Consider the following 9,140-nt stretch of genomic DNA (forward strand, 5'->3'; position numbering starts at 1 on the left):
CCCAGACTTTCATTGCGTTCGCCCGCAGACTGGCAATGGATCTAGTTAATGCGAATTGGGCTCTACCTCTTAAACCACATCCAGCTGTGATCCCATACCCCCACCTCACTACCTCTGTTTGTACCGACACCCAATTAGTTAGGACTTGATTTATACATACCGAAGTCATATAAAACCCCATATAAAAATAAAGCCCACTTCGGATCGTTCTGTGCGCACACAGCCTAATTGTAATAGATTAATAGGATCCGAATTCAATGTAGACAAATGCATAGCTAGCCAACACAACCACAGTCACTTAATTCTAAGTAACCACACACACACAAAACCCACCACTCTCTAAAGCAGCTGGGTTCAGTGGAAACTAAAAGGATTACAATATCTCACACCAATTAATCCTATATCATCATCAGGAGGGAGAGAAGGCCCCGAGAATGCATCATTAATCAACAACATACAAAAAAGCTTCTATCAATTAGACACGTTTCTGGAACAAATAGTATTGTAGGAAACAGAGCAAAGCTCAGGAACAATCTCGCCTCCCCATACATTGCTCCCTATTGTCGGGGGGCGGGGGGCCAGGCACGCCTCATTTATCTAAACAGTCTTTTAATACGGGTCTGACCGCGATCAAGCTGCGTGCACCCTCCCACCCAAGAGCAGGCATCCCCCGAGTGATTGTATCGGAACGATGCCATGAAAACAAAACCACACGCAATCCCGATAGCTCCAGAAGGCCCAATTTGCAATTCCTGGTCCCGTTCGCACCACACACCGCAATGGGAGTTCTCCGACAGCGGAGGGGAGGGAGGAGTTCGGTCTAGACAACATGCAGTCAACACACAGCCAGGCAAAACATTGCCCCTCTGAAAAAAAAAAAGAGAGTCACATGGGAGGGATAAAAATGAAAGCAAACTGCATGCCGCTGTGGCCTGTGAAGAGGAAAGGGAACAGGATCCTGAATAATCTCAGCGCTGGGCACAAAAGCATCCAGGCCACCGACATGCCCTTTTGCATTCGTGGCTGAAAAAATAAAAATAAAAAAAAAATGCGAACAGTTGCAAGCTGGCCATTGCAACTGCAACCCAATGCAGCAAAAGGAGGCTTCACAACAAAGGGGAAAACACACCCCTCCTTGCAACACAGACATGACAGCGACAACATGGTTTATAGTCCATAGGCTCTTCCCTGCCACCAAAACTGAACTGCCCTTTTGCCGGTGAGCAGAAGCTGCTCCCAGCCTGAGAAGTAGCTTGTTTGGCGCTGGGAAGGCAGATGAAAACCATACACCCCAGAGAGTTACAATGGTGCGTTTGTGTCTTTTACAGTGTCCAACTATTAGATGGTTCTTTCCTGGAAATCTGCACAGATACCCACAAAACAAACACAAGTGCAAAAAAAACCCAACCAAACACACCAACCCCCGCCCCCCATCTAGAGATTATCTTGATTTACCTTGCTGGCCGTCCAAGGCTCGGGCACAGGGTGGCCTGGCGGGAGGAAGAGGGTCTGGATGTCAGATTCCTGCCTTTAGGTTCATGAGTCCTGCCTGGATGAGGGAGGTTTGACTGCCCAGTGCACAGGAGAAAAACCCGGCTCTGACACAGGCAAAGAGAATGCAGGAATGTGACGTCTCAGCTCCTCCTGACGACCCACGTGCATAGACTTTAAAAGAAAGGGACACGCTGGCCATGCTGGGAAATGTAGTTCCACTTCTCACCCTCCCTGGGCAGGGAAGAATTCTGGGGATGGAGTTTCTCTCCATCTGGGTAAGGGGGAGTTTGGCTTGTTCCTCTTTAGGGGTCGGAGTTAGGGCCAGGGTCCGTCTGAAGTGGAACAGGGAAACCCTCTTGCATTAAGGCTCCTATTTCCCCTCTACACGCACACACACACAAACACTTAAAAACTCTTCAGATAAAGCACTGGGGACCAATATACCAAAGGCAACAACCCCATAGCAGCCAGGAGAAAGTTTCGCTAGATGGATTATTTCAGGGGTTCCCAAACTTCATTGCACCTCTTCTGACAACAAAAATTACTTCATGAGCCCAGGCCCGGGGACCAAAGCCTGAGCCTGCCCCAGCCCCACTGCCCTGGGTGGGCGGGCCAAAGCCCTGAGCCCCACCCCTCCATGCGGGGGGGGGGAGGGCAAAGCTGAAGTTCAAAGGCTTCAGCTCCAAGCAGGGAGTCTACAACCTGAGTCCTGCTGAAGCCCTTGGGCTTTGACTTTGGCCCTGGGCAGTGGGGCTCAGGCTTCAGCCCTGGGTCCCAGCAAGTCTAAGCCAGCCCTGGCAACCCCATTCAAGGGGGGTCATGACCCACTTTGGGGTCCTGAACCACTGAATTATTTCAACTGTAGGATCCCTGGAACAGGGACCTAATCTCTCTTTCTTTATTTGTAAGACACACAAGCAAATGTTGTGTGTTATGTACATAATTATTATTTATATTGCAGTACTGCTTAAAGGCCACACTCAGTGATTAGGACCCTACTGTGCTAGGCACTGTACACTCACATCTGACTCCAAGAGTTTTTATACTTCAAAAGATTGTAAATGCTTTGGGGGCAAGGACTGTCTTTAGAGATTACTAATAATTATAACTGACTGAAGGGGGAAGGATAGCTCAGTGGTTTGAGCATTGGCTTGCTAACTCCAGGGTTATGCGTTTAATCCTTAAGGGGGCCATCTAGGGTAAAATCAGTACTTGGTCCTGCAAGTGAAGGCAGGGGGCTGGACTCAATGACCTTTCAGTTTATGATAGGTATTTTTTTTATATTACTACTTTAGTCTTTAGGGCAGGGACCCTCTTTAGGAACTACTAATTAGTGCTCTATTAGGCTAGGGCTTTTTCCATCCAATAATAAAACTATAAAACTCAACACTTTCAAAATACTTTGCATGCAATGATTAGTGAGGCACGGATGCTAAGGGACCTGACCAAGGTCACAGAGGAAGTCGGTGGCAGAGCCAAGCCAGCACCTCTTTCATAGCCTTGCCCTCCAGGTATAGCACTGAGTATAGCTTGGCCAGACCAGTTATTCTAGGCATTGCTAGAAGTGGTGAGCCTATCCCAGCTGCTTCTGATTATGGCTATAGGTCATGGCAGCTCATCGGAAGAGCTGCCTCAGTGTTAAGTTGCCAGCTGGTAGGAAGCTTGCAGTAACTCACAGTACTGTCAGCAGTAGCCTGGGCAGTAATGCCTCCTACTACTGTGAAGTTGGTCTGGCCTCCCAGAATGAGTGCGATAGTTAACAGTCAGTATAATTTGTCCTTTAGGCATAATGAAACCTGAGTGTTCCATCTTTCAGTCATTTGGGGTTCTGGTGCGATGAGTTGGAGGGTTATGCCACAGCACAACCCCTTTGACTTCAATTGGGGCCTGTCACCACGGAATCAATATCTGGATCACAACCTAACTTTTTGTACCTCAGTTTCTCATCTTTACAATATGGCATAACACTACTCTCTTTCGCCCATCTTTTATCTGTCTTGTCTCTTTAGCTAGCAAGTTCTTTGAGGCAAGGGCTCTCTCTCTGTGTATATTTGGACAGGGCCCCGAATTCAGCGGGGGTTGGTAGGCACTATAAATAGTGCTATAAATAATGGTATTGGCTAACAATCATAAATTGGAAAATAGCAGCTAAAACATTTTGAAACAAAGTCACTTTATTTTTTTTAATTATAATTAAGACAATGTTAATACGAATAGTGTGCAAAAAACATTTTAAATTAAAAAATAGAACTTGTTTTTCCACACATTCAGATGAATTTTACTTATTCCTTAGACCTCATTACGGCAGCTTTGAAATGTTTTCCTAGGCATTCAAATCCATTCTCCTTTCTCCCCTCAGGTCTAGTCTATACCATCAAGTTCTCTAGATGACAGTTTCTTATCTGATTGTGCCTTTCTTTAAAACTTTTCTCGTGTATGCTACCTTGCAGTTTCTCTTTAACATGCACCTGTATAAATATATAAAGCTGCCAGACATACAAGTCTCTTACAGGGAGAATTGCCACCATACATTAACTTGTCTAGCTGGCCTTTAAAAAAATTAATTTTATGTTGACAATGAAATCAGATTCAAAAGATTTCTCCCTGCTGTGCTTTATTTTTGACCATATAGTACATAGCTTTTCCTGGGCATGTTGCCATGGCAACCTTATATTCACCGGAGGGTGTCTGTATTTGGGAGAAGACATGGTTAATTTAGTTCTGGATTTTTATTTTAGTCACTGTTTTAGGCAAGAGGAACTGCTCAGATTTGAATATTTTTGCCCAAGATCAATTTAATTATTAAACCAGCACCAGTAGTATCACTCGGTTGAAGGTTCAGTTGGCATTTATCTTATAAAGAGGGAGCTCCCTGTAATGGACAACAGCTGTAACCAAGACCCACATTCACTGGCCATTATCCTGGCCATAGTGTAATGTAGACAGACTCTGGTCTTCAGCAACCGGGATCAGACCTGGGACCTCTGCAGCTTAATGCATTGGCCTGTACTGCATGGAGCTAAAAGACACATGTCATTTAGACAACGCTGTAGCACACTCATTAATCTCTAGCTGATCTAAAATGCCACTAGAGGGGGACAGAGCGCCACATCAAGTAGGCATAGGTTACATCGGGGTAGGCAACTTATGGCACGCGTGCCAAAGACGGCATACAAGCTTCTTTTCACTGGCACTCACACTGCCCAGGTCCTGGCCATTGGTCCAGGGGGCTCAGCATTTTAATTTAATTTTAAAATGAAGCTTCTTAAGCATTTTAAAAACCTTATTTACTTTACATACAACAATAGTTTAGTTATATACTATAGACTTATAGAAAGAGCTTCTAAAAACGTTAAAATGTATGACTGGCACGTGACACCTTAAATTAAAGTGAATAAATAAAGACTCGGCACACCACGTCTGAAAGGTTGCCGACCCCTGCGTTACATACTTCCTCTAGCTGAGGGAGCATGATCCAAGCTTCAGAGACTTCCCAGTTGATATCCTGGACGAGTCCCCTCTTGTAATGCTGACAGACTCTGGCCAGTAGCAGCCGGGATCAAATCTGGGACCTCTGGAGCTTAACGCATGAGCCTCTACTGCATGAGCTAAAAGACACATCTCTTAGCCAAAGCTGTAGCAGGCTCAATCGATAGCTTGTCGAGGTGCCACTAGAGGGGTACAGAGCGCCACACCGAGCAGGTCTGGGTTCCACTAGCACTCACAGCCTTCAGCTCCACAGCACAGACCACTGCCCAGCCACCTATGACCCCAGGCTGAGCACTCAGAACTATGGTTGCCAACTTTCTAACTGCACAAACACCCTTGCTCCTCCCCCTTCCCTGAGGCCTCACCCCCCAGTCACCCCATCCCCTCTCCCTCCGTCGCTCATTTCCCCCACTCTCACTCATTTTCACCGGGCTGGAGCAAGGGCTTGGGGTACAAGAGGGGGTGAGGACTGTGGCTGGGAGTGCAGACTCTGGGTGAGGCCAGAGATGAGGAGTTTGGGGTAAAGGAGGGGGCTCAGGACTGGGGCCGAGGGGTTCAGAGTGCGGGAAGGGGCTCAGGGCTGGGGCAGGAGTCTGGGGTGTGGGAGCGGGTGTGGGCTTTGTCTGGGTGGCACTTACCTCACGTGGTTCCCGGAAGCTGGCTCTTAGGTGGAGGCATGACCAGGCAGCTCTGTGCACTGCCTGTGCCCGCAGGCACCACCCCCGTAGCTCCCATTGGCCGCAGTTCCCAGCCAATGGGAGCTGCGGAGCTGGTGTTGGTGGGAGGAGCCAGCACACAGAGCCCCCGTGGCTGCCCTTGAGCCTAGGAGTTGTATATCCGAGCTGCTTCCATACAGTCAGGGCAGGCAGGCAGGGAGCCTGCCTTAGCCCTGCTGCGCCACTGACTGGACTTTTAGTGGCTCGGTCAGAGGTGTTGAGTGGAGCTGCCAGGGTCCCTTTTCGACCAGGAGTTCTGGTCAAAAACCGGACACCTGGCAAACCTACCCAGAACCAAGATTCTCAAAACAACTCCATGCCTGAAGTTAGGTCCTCAAGTCCATTGTTAGGCAGATAAATAAGGACCCTGGTTTTCAAGAGTGCTGAGCACACAGGCTATGTCCACAGTAGGAAAAAGTTTGTAGCTTGAACATGTATTAACTCACATACAAAAATCCTTGTGTATACAAGGCAGGTGTATTTTTAGTTGATGTGAGGTAAACTCTAGGTCCCCCTAAGGTGGTGATGGGGGTAGTGTTTTTACAAATACGCCTTTTTTCCTAGTTAAAGGCAAGGCCTCAACAGCTCCCACTTAGTTCATGCCTAAATGTGGATTTAGGCATCTTATTGTAGTCATCCCATTTTGACAATCATGGGCCACGCAAGTAGCTTTACTGCCGTGAGCAGTCTCATTGAGTTCATTGCGATAACTCACCTGAGTACAGTTACTCATTTGCATAAGCATTTGCAGAGTCAAGACTTAAAGCAGAACCCACAGTAGCTAAGCTAGCAGAGGGAACCTATATGCATATCGGGTTTTAGTACTACTGCCTTGACATGGTTAGGACACAGTTTGGTCTGGTCTGCACAGGCAAACCAAACTGTGTCATAACATGATTGGGACACAACTGTGTTGTGAATGCATTCCCTACCATGGCTGTAACTGTAGTGACAACAAGTCCTTATTCAACATGTATGTGAGACTGCCTGGAGAGATCACAAAATGCCATGGGCTACCAGGCTATCAGTAAGTCAGTGGCACAGAGCCTGACTACATCCATCTCAGATACTGCCATCTCCTGGCTGTTCCAGTATTTGAAGGAAATTTGAACCGGGATGAAAGGAAGCTAGTGCAAGCTAAATCCAAAGAAGATGGAGGTTGTTATTATTCATTATTTACAGCATAGAACACACAATATGCTAAGGAACTTCCATTTTCATTAGTACCAATGGAACTCCGGCTAAGGAAGGATGGAAAGAGGTACCATCAACTTTACTAGATTGCAAAAATGTACTTGAATAGTCATTTTATCTTGTGCATTTGAAGCTTGCCAGGTCCAACTCCATGGCGATGTTCTTTTCACAGCCTGTCCTGGCAGTGGGGAGAGATGCTGTCTTTAAAGGAACAGTAAGCTGTTGCTTAGTCTTGTCAAGCCCTTAGCCAGGCACAAAGCAGCACGTATATCTGCTGGCTGTTACTGCACACTGGCAGAGTATTAGGGTGGGAGGAGCTGGGAGTGGCAAGGGAATTCCACTTTAAACAAAAATCCCACCATGGTAAGAGTTAGCTGTGAAAAGCAGAACAAGGAAAAGAGGCCGTGACTGTTTCTCATACCATGTGCTAGGTAATAACATGAGATGACTCCAGGCTTGTTTAACTAAAGTGGCTCTTTAATCAAACAACTATTTACAGACTTGCTACTACTGCAGCTTAGCAGTCTAGCCATGTGTCAAAGAAACCACTTTCTGTTGCTTCCTCCTAAGCCTGTTGCTCCTCCCTTTAAGTTCCATGAAGGTTGCTACAGTTGTGACTGTGATCTCGTGTGCAGCGGTGCAAATCAGGAATAAGTCCATTAAGAGAGAGAGAGAGAGAAGTTGAACACAGAATTGAAAATCTAGCCGTGGTGTCCGATTCCAAAGAGTCATAGAACTTAAGGCCAGATGGGACCACCCCAGCTATGGGACATAGGCACCTTGATAATCCCATCCTATGTGTTTATGATTAAATACTTCCAGGAGAGAGAGTTAGTCGTGCTGATAAGTTTTGCACTAAGCAGATTTGTGACAGTTCCTATCAAGATCAACTTTCCAGAGGCTTCACAAAACTAAGAGAGGGTGAAAAAATAACCCCTGTCTACAATCAAGGAAAGAAAAAAAAATCACCCCAATCTCCAGAACATAAAAGTCCACCAGACCCATCTCATCCCCAATATTTTTAGCACAGAAGCAGCAGCAAGAGGGGAGTTTTTACAGTATCCATAGGAGAGCAGCAGAGGGAAGCCAGTTAGTCCAACTAGTTGCTTCTGCAGTTGAGAGCAGAGTCTGCTACACGCTGGGAACTAAATGGGCCCCTTTCTTGAGCCAGACCTGTCTAAGCATTTCAAAGCAGACAACACACCACCCAGGGCATCATCCAGCAAAGTGCTGAGCATCCTCAGCTCTCACTGATTTCAGTGGGAATTGAGGGCCCTCTGGCGCTCACAGGAGTGCTTATCACCGAGGTCTGTATCCAGCAGCACCAGACCAGTGCATTCAAGAGCCTAGGACAAAGCTTTGACATGTCCCAGCACCACTATTCAGCTGGAATTAGTGCAGTTGTCCTGAAGCGGCGGAAGCAGACCAAGAGTTGAGCTCACTCCCCAGTGACCTTGTCTGTGCCAGTGTCAGATAGAGAGATGACACTTGGAAACACTGAGATGTGTAATGTCAGAGATGACACAATAACTGCAAAGGAAAGAGACTGGGAAGAATGAATTACAAGGCACAAGCTGTGGGACACTGAGATACAAAGACACTGGGCCATATTCTGTTCTCAGTTATACCCCAAGAACAGACTGATCGGTTAGCCCAGAAAGAAAGGTATGATACAGCTTTGAAGGGAAATGTGGAATAGTTACAATGTGTCACTGATTTCAGTGGAATTTAGGATCCTAAATACCTTTGAGGATCTGGGCCAGTTTGCCTGCAAACTGTTCCCTTCTTGCTAATCTAGTGATGTACTCACACTGACTTCTGAAGAGTTGCTCTGAATTTACATTGTCATAGCTTTCAACCTCTTGTATACTACTCAGCTTAAATATCCCTTATGTGAAAGTACTGTTATAAGTACAGGTAAGGGTATTTGGGGGAGATGAGAGAGAAAGGTGTGGTAATCCCTGCAATGTCTCCCAGTCCCTTGTGGATAGCTTGCAGGACACATCATGGAGATATAGTGGTCCTCTACAAGATTCCAACAGGAGTAAAGTGGCCAGCAATAGGCTGTGCAGAGATGCTGTGTACTTACGGTACATACTACGATGAAGGATACTATAGAAAAACTAGATAGATAGATCAAAGTTCTAATAGCCAGAGAGATCATTAATCCAACTGGTTTGCAGTTTATTTGAAACTGTAAGGAGGAAATGAAGCCAAAACTGGAGATAGAGGACTTCTATATTCCTC

General features: G+C 46.4%; 1 protein-coding gene across 12 annotated transcripts in view; it reads right to left on the minus strand.

Moving 5' to 3' along the window:
- The window catches only part of CTIF (cap binding complex dependent translation initiation factor), a 357,428-nt gene extending 355,789 nt beyond the window's left edge, over positions 1-1,639 (minus strand). For all 12 annotated transcript variants that reach the window (XR_004000880.1, XR_004000881.1, XR_004000884.1 and 9 more), the window contains exon 1: positions 1,456-1,639. The gene's annotated coding sequence lies outside the window, so the exon portion shown is untranslated. The remainder of the gene's footprint in view (positions 1-1,455) is intronic.
- Positions 1,640-9,140: the final 7,501 nt, after the last annotated feature.

Source organism: Gopherus evgoodei, chromosome 6, assembly GCF_007399415.2.
Source record: "Gopherus evgoodei ecotype Sinaloan lineage chromosome 6, rGopEvg1_v1.p, whole genome shotgun sequence".
Lineage (NCBI taxonomy): Eukaryota > Metazoa > Chordata > Testudines > Testudinidae > Gopherus > Gopherus evgoodei.